Source organism: Sciurus carolinensis, chromosome 2 (assembly GCF_902686445.1).
Source record: "Sciurus carolinensis chromosome 2, mSciCar1.2, whole genome shotgun sequence".
NCBI lineage: Eukaryota > Metazoa > Chordata > Mammalia > Rodentia > Sciuridae > Sciurus > Sciurus carolinensis.
This window is the reverse complement of record NC_062214.1, coordinates 107,562,888-107,572,473: the sequence shown is the minus strand read 5'-3', so window position 1 is coordinate 107,572,473 and position 9,586 is coordinate 107,562,888.

Genomic DNA, 9,586 nt, shown 5'->3' with positions numbered 1-9,586 from the left:
GAATTTTGTTTTGGTTCAAAGAACAGAGCAGGAAAAACTGTTATTACCTGATAGTAAAACAGATAATGAGGAAAAAGATTCAGTACTGGTTCAGTCCTTAAGCTCCTGCCCATTGGGAGCCCTTTGTCCTAACCACCCCACAGCACCTCCACAGGTTATGGGGGTCATTAGCTCAGTTCCCCACAGGACAAAACTTATAACCCTCATATGGAACAGGATCTGAAATGTACTCTGTGGTTGTTGGAACACCAGATGGGGTTTCTCCCTAATGGACCAGACAAGGAACACAGTTCAGAAAGGGAATTATACCTAAAACTGGGCAATTTCCATTATTCCAGTGTCCTATAGGATCTATGCCCCTATAGGGGCAACCAGCTGGGTATATTTGAATGCATAATCTGTTTTCTATTTCTAACATTCTTATTTGGAAAAAAGTAATCCTCAATATCAAAAAGATCCCTCATGGATGACTGAACTCTTTTGTCCATTTTTCCTATGTATCACCCACCCTGGGGCGATATCCATACCTGATGAATGTTATGCTCATAGGGGATGAAAAGAGGATGGTAATAAACACACAGAGGGAAGGCTCAAAAATTTTATATGGAGGCCCCTGATATGACTTTAGTAACTAAGAAGATTGTCCCCCACCACCAAGCCTGCTTGGAACCCCAATGATGAAGATCCAACAGCATTTTCTACAGAGAATATAACATGCCTACAGGTGCTATACAAATGCAGACCCTGAAGACTGAAAATTTATGATGGTCAATTTAACTTTCAAAGGACAAAGCGCTCTGGACATTCAAAAAGAATTACAAAACATGGAAGGGGCTCTGGGTGTGAATCTCTCTCAGTTTGCAGATAATTACTTTTACTGGCAGGAACAACACATGAAACAAGAAGATGCCAGACAAAACTTTGCTTTTTCTGGTAGTAGCCCTGGGAGGTAGAGCAGGGCCCATCAGGAGAAGGGGACAATTTGTAAGAGGTAAGCACCCCTTAAGGAAAAATCAGTATACCTATTATAAGGAGGAAGATTATTGAAAAAAATAAATGTCCAACAAAGCAAAACAAACACAAACAAACAAACAAACAAACTAAAAACCAAGAACAAGACAAGGATATGAGGAAATCAGCTCTCCAGATGGTGGGGAGGGATGGATGTTTTATTGAGGACTGAAGGGGCCTGGTGGCTCCCATGGATCTTATACACTCAATCTGCATTTTCCCACAGGAGTTCCCAATACAACTGATAGTGGGTAATTTGCTTCTTAACTTCCATGTGAACTCACATTATGAGGCTGCCTAATATGTGCTAAAAACAAAATAAATGCCACCGATGATGGGAACTCAATACCAAGGAGAATTCCCTAGTGAGGACTAGCAGATAGAATTTACACAAATGCCCTGTGAACCTCAGTTAACTTTTATTATTTATTGTTTTTTGGTAGATACTTTATCTGGGTGGGTGGAGGCCAGAAATGCAAAGGGAAGAGAGGTGGCCCAGATTTTGCTAAAAACGTAACACCAAAATATGAATTGCCAAAAAGCATACAGTGACAATGTGTGTAGTTTTGTTTCACAAGTCATAGCAGGTGTTCAAGGCTTCAGATCACAAGGAAATTTCATTTATTCTGGAGGCTATAATCAACTGAAAAAAAATCATACTTAAAAAAAGACTGTTGCTAACGACTATCAAGAAACACATATGACATAGGATAAAGTTTGGCCAATTGCCCCACTGCACAAAGATGTGGCTTCTTAAAGTCAAGTCAAATTATGAACTTCCAAAATTTTGTATGGTAGACTATTTCAGGCCTCATCTATGGGACACATGTCAGATTTATGCTTTAAAGAAACAACTTATTAAAGCCAATATCCAATCTTTGGTTGTCACACTAACATTTTGTTTCTCACAGGTTGCTAGACCTATCAGATATCTCACCCTCCAGATTCTACCTTGGAGACCAAGTGCTTCTGAAGACTTAGACCCTGAATAATCTGATCTCTATCAACAGGGCCTTATGATATTCTACTGTTAATGTATCTGTTAAATGAACAGGTGTCAAGTCTTGGATACATCACAGGAAGATCAAAGCAGCAAGTGACAAGGTCCTCCAAGAACTTGGCTCCTCTGACCATGACTCAAAGTAAAGCGAGCCTCAGAAAAGAAGTCAATCACAAACAACTCTCAGTATTCCCATGAACTGATCATGGGCCTAAGCTGCTATTCAAAAAGAAAAAAGTAATTCTCAAATGCTAAGTAGATTTCTTTCAAACAATGAACCTCCTTGGATTAGCATTTCTTATTATTACAATGGGAGACCTGATGCAGGGAGAAGTAAATTTGATTTCAGATTGGGTCCAACGGTATGCCAGCAGCTTACCAAAGAATGTTGGATATGTGAGTTACTACCATTTTCTAGCACCATGCATTTGTTAGAAAATACCTCTCATGCTGATATTACTCAATGGCCCATAAATGAGACTCTGAAACAAGCTGGTCATAGAAAAATATTTCTCCTTAGAACAGACCAACTCCAAGGCTTGGTCTATTGATAAACCCCAATTAGATTATTTCATGCCAAGTCTCCCCACAGTCCTAGCAAACAACCATAAATACAAAGAAAGGTATTTACAAATCTGGGATGAGTTTATCTGGGTTACACCTACTGCAGGATATTGAAACCAGAAAGCCCCTATCTGTTGGAACAATGTAACCATTCATACGATAAGTGGCCCAATTCCACATGGGAGTTAGGATGGATCCCTGATTATCAAAGGCATCATGTTGTGATTTTACAGGCCCACGACTGGCGTATGATTGATCAGGTACTCAGGCCAGGAGTTAGATGATGGGCACCCAATGGCACTCAATTGGCTACTTGGAACAGATTTATTGCCCTGATGTTCTCCAGGGAGATGCAACATAGGATATCCTTGGATGCAAGGGATATGGGTAAAGGAAACAGATCAACATACAAATCTTCCCAACCTCTTATATAGATGGACTCCACCTGTTTTTCACTGGTATGATTATCTGGCATCAATACCTGTCCTTCAGATTTGGCTGGAAGATGTAATGTGGCACATGGAAGCACTAACTAATTTCATCCAGAGAGCCCTAAATGTCACTACTAGAGGGATCTGTTTACTCAGTCAGAAGAATCTCTAATGAGAATAGCTGTTCTATAAAATTGAATAGCATTAGATATTTTAACTGCAGCTCAGGGGAAGGGGGAACATGCACCATTATAAAAGTTGAATGTTGTTTGTGTACTCCAGCTAACTCAGGAATTGTCTCTTTGGCTCTGCAAGACATGCATACCCAAAGTAAGGCTATCACTAATGACTCAGCTTTTAATCTAAGTGGATGGTTTGCACCATGGTTCTGGAGAAGCTCTTGATGGCAAAAACTCTTAATAGGTTTGGAAGGAATCATTTGTATAGGAATGATGTAGTACTGTGGGATGATGTCCCACCTATAGGACAAAATTATACAAAGGGCTATACCAGGGGCCAATGTCAGGAGATATTAGAATAGGAAGCTTCATCCCCTAATTAGGGACCAAAACAGGGAACCAAAATTTTTTTGCTCCATACACTGTCACCCTTACTATGGCCCTGTCCAGCAGGAAGTAGCCAGATCAAGTTGACACCCCTCATTTCTCACATCACATAGGATTATGTGATGGAACAAACTGACAGTGGGGAACCAAAGCTAATGAACTGGTTAACTTGCTCCTGGAACCAGTGAGTCTGTTTTTCACTGTTTCACCCCACTCCTTTATGCCTCACTCTCAAATAATTAACCAGGGAACCCAGCCTTGCTTGAAAGGAAGAATAAGGGAAAATATTAAAGAACAATACCAGTCATATGACCTCTTCATCAGTAATCTTTCTTTAGGTTTACAGGGACCTGGAATGCCTGAAACACCTGGTGAACTGTTGACAACATCAAAACTGTGCCAGAAGAGTTGATTACAGAAAGAACAAATGACCATTCCAGTGTTGCCTGGCATTGGTTAAAAATTAGACTCCCAGAAATCCCATATAAGCTTTAAGGTCTGTGACAGATAGCAAGATGGAATTTGGGTGAAAGCCCTCTATCTTCCACATGCTCCCTTGTGGCCAGTAAAGCTCACTCTTCTCCCTGCACTCTGTGTCTCAAGTTGTTTGCTTTATTGGTCAGCAGTAGAACCAGACTTTTCACGATTAGTCTCATCCTTTGGTCTGAGGATATTTGGAAATTATTCCTAGGTAGCAACTGAAACCCTTCAAAGAGAATATTTCAAGTAAGAAATAAGGACTATTTGGCAAAGCTAATGCAAATGCCAATTTTAGTTCTTTTAAATAAAACACAATTAATATATTCTAGCTAATTTAAATAAATTTATCTTAAAAGGAAAACTGAGTACTGAAATAATGTTTGATACCTATTGTTATTCAAAATTATGCCTTCTGAATAATATAGAGGATAGAGCAAAAATAATGGTGGCTACTTTGATATATATATGTAAGATTAACAAATGAGTCTTGTGAAAGACTCCAAAGTGAAAGAATCACCATCTTTTGAACAATATAAACAGGTGAAAAGAGAATTTTAAGACTAAGTTCTCTGAATGAGTAAACATTTGCCACTGGTTTTACTAGTAGTCCCAAAATGTAGGTGATATTTCAAATGATTATCACTCAGTTTTATGGATATAAATTTACTGTTGGACATGATAATATTAAAAATAAGAAAAAGAGCAAATGAGACACTCTGTTTTCCCCTCCTCCCATAGAAGCCACGCAGTGAGGGTGGACCTGATGGTGAGGAGGACCACCGTGTCAGTGTTGTTCTTCTAACTCTGCAAGTCTGGAATCCTCAGTTCCTAGCTTAGTCAGTGGAGATTTACACTCCTAAAGTAGTTTACTGTATGAGATCAATCTGAACAAGAGAAGTGAATATGCAGAAAAACAGAATTTCCTGGTCCTCTGATACTCATTTAAATCATTTAGACTTTTAAAAAAAAATCTCAATAGGAAAATCTACTTAAAAAACCCAAATTAAATTGAGAGGTTACTTAAGAAATCTAGACTCTATATAGGAAATCACATTGTTTGGTAAATATATGTCACCATAGTACTAAGAAGAGTTTTTTTCTTCTGGTGCATAATAAGTGATCATTTAGGGGCTGCTATTATTGCAGTAGTGCTTTACGGTCTCACAAGAACTATGGCAAGTAATGAGTCTGATGTTAGCATTATCATGCTCTTTTACTGATCAAAAAACAGAGACTCAGAAAGAGTAAGTGACTTGACTAAAATCTCATAACTAATATAGTGCATATCTGTGGTTTTGGTTGGGCAATTTTCTTCCTCCTTTTAGTAACAGGACTCATCTTTTCCTTTAAGAAATTAACATTGTTCTCCTCCTCATCCCCACTTTTCCATAACTCCTAGCAGGACTTTCAATCATGGGGTTCTGCTTCTTTCTGTTATATGAGGCCCACACTTGCCCACCAGGGTCTTTTATATTCCTCCTCCAGATGTAGAGATTGGTATATGGGTGAATATGTGATTCAAGTAATTTTTAAAAATTGTATGCTAGGAGGGAATTGGTCTCATTGGGAGTCAAAAGCACCATGAAATCCAGGGGCTACTCTCCCAACACACTGAGAGAGCTGCTAGAGTGAAGCCTATAGATAGGAAATCAGATAGATAATTAAAGAAAGAGATAGCAAGAGATTTCTGGTTTTGTTTGAGGGGATGCACAGAGCAATCCCTGAAGCCAGATCAATCCCTCAATTGATATGACTCTCAATTTCAGTGAATCAATAAATCCTTTTTTTTTGCTTAGGCACATTTGAACTTCTCTAACTGCAACCAAAAAATCCTAATTAATATAGTTAATAATGATCTTAACTGGGCTTGAGACAGATTTTTTTGACATAACACCCTTTGCTATTTCCACCGCTACATACTGCAAACATGAGCTAACTATAAATGTCCAAACTCATCAACTGCTCTTATGGGAGATTTGAGAATGTGCCTTCTTTTCATGGAGATAAAGTCCTAAGTTCCCTTCACATTTGCATTTAAAAAATTCAGTCAACAGAATGAGAAGGCAGGCCCTAAACAAGAAGAAAATATTTGCAAAAGACATGTCTAGTAAGGGCTATTATTCAAAATACGTAAGTCAATCTAAAAGCTCAACAACAAAACCAATCTGATTAAAAAAACAGGCAAAAGATCTAAACTGATACCTCATCAAAATAGATGAAAAGATGCTCAACATCATGTCATTATGGTACCACAAATTAAAACAACAATGAAGTAACATTACACAACACAAAATGGGCAAAATCCAAAATTCTGATGATACCACATGCTAGGGAGGATGTAGGGCAACAGGAACCTTTATTCACCACAGATGGGAATGCAAAATGGCACCATCACTTTGGAAGATGGTTTGGCAGTTTCTTAGAAAACTGTGTGTGCTCTTATCCTACAATGCAGAAACCTCATGTCTTTGTACTTACCCAACTGATTTGAAAACTTATATTCATACCAAAACCTGCACACAAACATTTATAGCAGCTTTATTCATAATTGCCAAAACTTGGAAGCAATGAAGCTGTCAATAAGTAAATGTGTAAACCAGCCATTCATACAATTCATTAGCACTAAAAATGTATGAGCTATCAAGTCATGATAAGATATGAGGGAAAACTGCATATGCTCCATGGAAGTAGCCAGTATGAAAAGACAATGTACTGTATGACTCCAACTATATGGCATTCTGGAAAAGGCAAAACTATGGAGACAGTGAAAAGATCCTGGTCAAGCTGGGCAAGGTGGTGCATGCCTGTAATCCCAGTAACTCAGGAGGCTGAGGCAGGAGGATTGCAAGTTCAAAGTCAGCCTCAGCAAATTAGCTAGGCCCTAGGCAATTTAGCAGGATGCTGTCTCAAAAAATAAAAAGGGTTGGGGATATGGCTCAGAGGTTACGTGCCCCTTGGTTCAATCCCTGTTACCAAAATAGATAGATAGATAAATAAATAAATAAATAAATGAGAATAGATCCCTGGTTGCCAGAGTTTAGCAGGGAGAGATGGATATAAAGGAGAAGCAGAGAAGAATTTTAGAGCAGCAAAACTATTCTGAATGATAACATAATGAAGGATTCATGCAATTATACATTTGTCAAAACCCATAGAAAATATAAGAATGAACCTAAAGTTAACAACGGACTTTGATTGCTAATGGTGAATAATGTCATTTCATTGATTCTAACAAATATATCACTGTGGGGAGGAAAGTTGATAGTGAGGGAAGTGTGTGTGTGGCAGGGTAGGGGAACTATATGGAACTTTGTACTTCCTGTTCAATTTATTGTGAATTTAAAATTACCCTTAAAAATTAAAGTCTGTAAAAATAAAATTAAAAATAGAAGAGTGCTAAAAATTATACCATAGTGCCCCTTATTCTCCCACAGATTGTCTCCAGAAGAAAGGTTCTAATCACTGGCACCTGTGATAGTCATCAGTGTTCTCCCCATTCTGGTTTTCCTCCTTTCTAATCTCATGGTAGGATTATACTTCCTGAATGCCATGTTGGGTGTGGCCATTTGACTGGTGTGGACCATGAAATTTGACACCTCACCCCTCACCCTGGGTTGAAGTCTTCAAGAATTAGTGTGGGATTTGCCATGTTTCTTCCCCTAACAATGACTAAGGTTGTTCTTTAAGGTGGAGGTTGTGAGATGGGTCTCTCTGAGTGAAGTGTTTGTGGAGCAGAACTCTTCATAAAATGAGCACGTGTTAAGATTCTGACATGTGACAGTTTTTACTGCAGTATGCTCTAGCCTGCCCTGACTGACACAGCACCTGATATGATACTTGTAGTGACTTTTAAGTAACATAAAAAAGGTAAAGGAAGTTGAATTTCAATAAACTACATTATTTGAAAATTGAAGTTTGAATAATACTTAACATATTTTCATATGTAAAATGTTTCTAGTTATTGTGTTCATTTTCTAAAAATTTCAAAACCCATTGCTTTTGACTTCTTCAGGTATTTTACAAAACTTTTTGATGGCAGAATTAGGAGAAGGTATTGGTGTAACAATCCATGGAAACTATGTTTGTTACATAATGCAAGGAAGAGATGATGGAAAGTGCAGCAGCGTTGCAGTGGGTGGAAGTATTTTAGCACTTTGCTCATGTCAAAGAATATTTCTCAAGTAGAGAAATATTGCTTGAGAAAATATCTTTTCAGATTGGTTAACCAGAGACAATGGCAAACTGTTTTTTTTTTTCTTTTAGTGCCCAATCTCTTTGATTTTCTACCTATTCCTTCTTTTCTGTTTATTATTTTGAAAGGGCATCACCCTGTATGTGTTCATATTTTCAACACTTTAATCCCCTGGAAGCATTAAAGGCATGGGCTGCAACATATTTTGCCTGTGTATCTTCCCCACTTCCCATCTCTTTTCTCTGTAGTTCTAGTCCTTAGGTCTCACTCAAATTTTTGCCTCTGCCCACATTCTTTCTTCAGTTTTTAGGAAAAGAAGGGGAGGGTGGAGAAGTAGGTCAGAAAGGGAGATTTAGGAATAGAAAATATTAACATATTAATGTTTCTTTATTTGAATCTCCTACCTGCCTTCTCCCTTTAGGTTACTAGAAATAAATAATACAGGAAAATGTAAAGAAAACAGCAATACTAAAAGGTGGATAAAAAATTTCAATGCATTTATTGTATTACATTTGCTCTTCCTTACTTGAATTTCAAGATGGCCTTAATTTTGCTATGAATATATAGTGTTTAACTATTCCATCGTTTCTTTGAACTTATTTAGAGCTATATGACATTTAGTGCTATCTTTTGTCCTTTTAGATTATTTTGGTTTCACAGACTATATATCATGATCCTCTAGTTTATCTGTGTTGCTTTTACCTTCCCCAAAAGTAAGTCAGTGCCCCAGACCCTTGAACTTAACTACACTTAGTGTTTCCAACCCCCAACACTTTATTAACATTTCCTCTGCAGACTACTTTTTTATAAAATATAATTTTAGATGTTGATGAACCTTTTAAAAAAAATTCATTTATTTATATGTGGTGCTGAGAATTGAATCCAGTGCCTCACACATGCTAGGCAAGTGTCTACCACAGACCCATAACCCCAGCCTTGCAGATTACTTTCTACCTGCTCTTCAAGGCCTTCCCCCTTTACATTTTTCTCTAGTTCCCCCCCCAATTGTGTACTACACGAAAATGCATCTATGATAGGCTGAATAATGCCCTCACCTCAAGATGTCCATTTTTGCTATAGTTTGGCTCTTAAATGTCCCCCAGAGGCTCATATGTTGAAGGTTTGGTCTTCAGCTTGGTGCCCTGGGAGATGGCAGAAACTTTAATAAGTGGAGCCTTGTGGGTCTCATGGCAGACTGGGCCCAAATAGTTTAGCACTTTAATGTCATGTTCATCTACATGAATAAATGGTAGAATATAAATTCCTGGTAAAAAGCAACGAGGACTTTTTTTTTTTAAACTCTCCATAGTGCCTAGTTCACTCTTAGGTATTCAGACGTCTG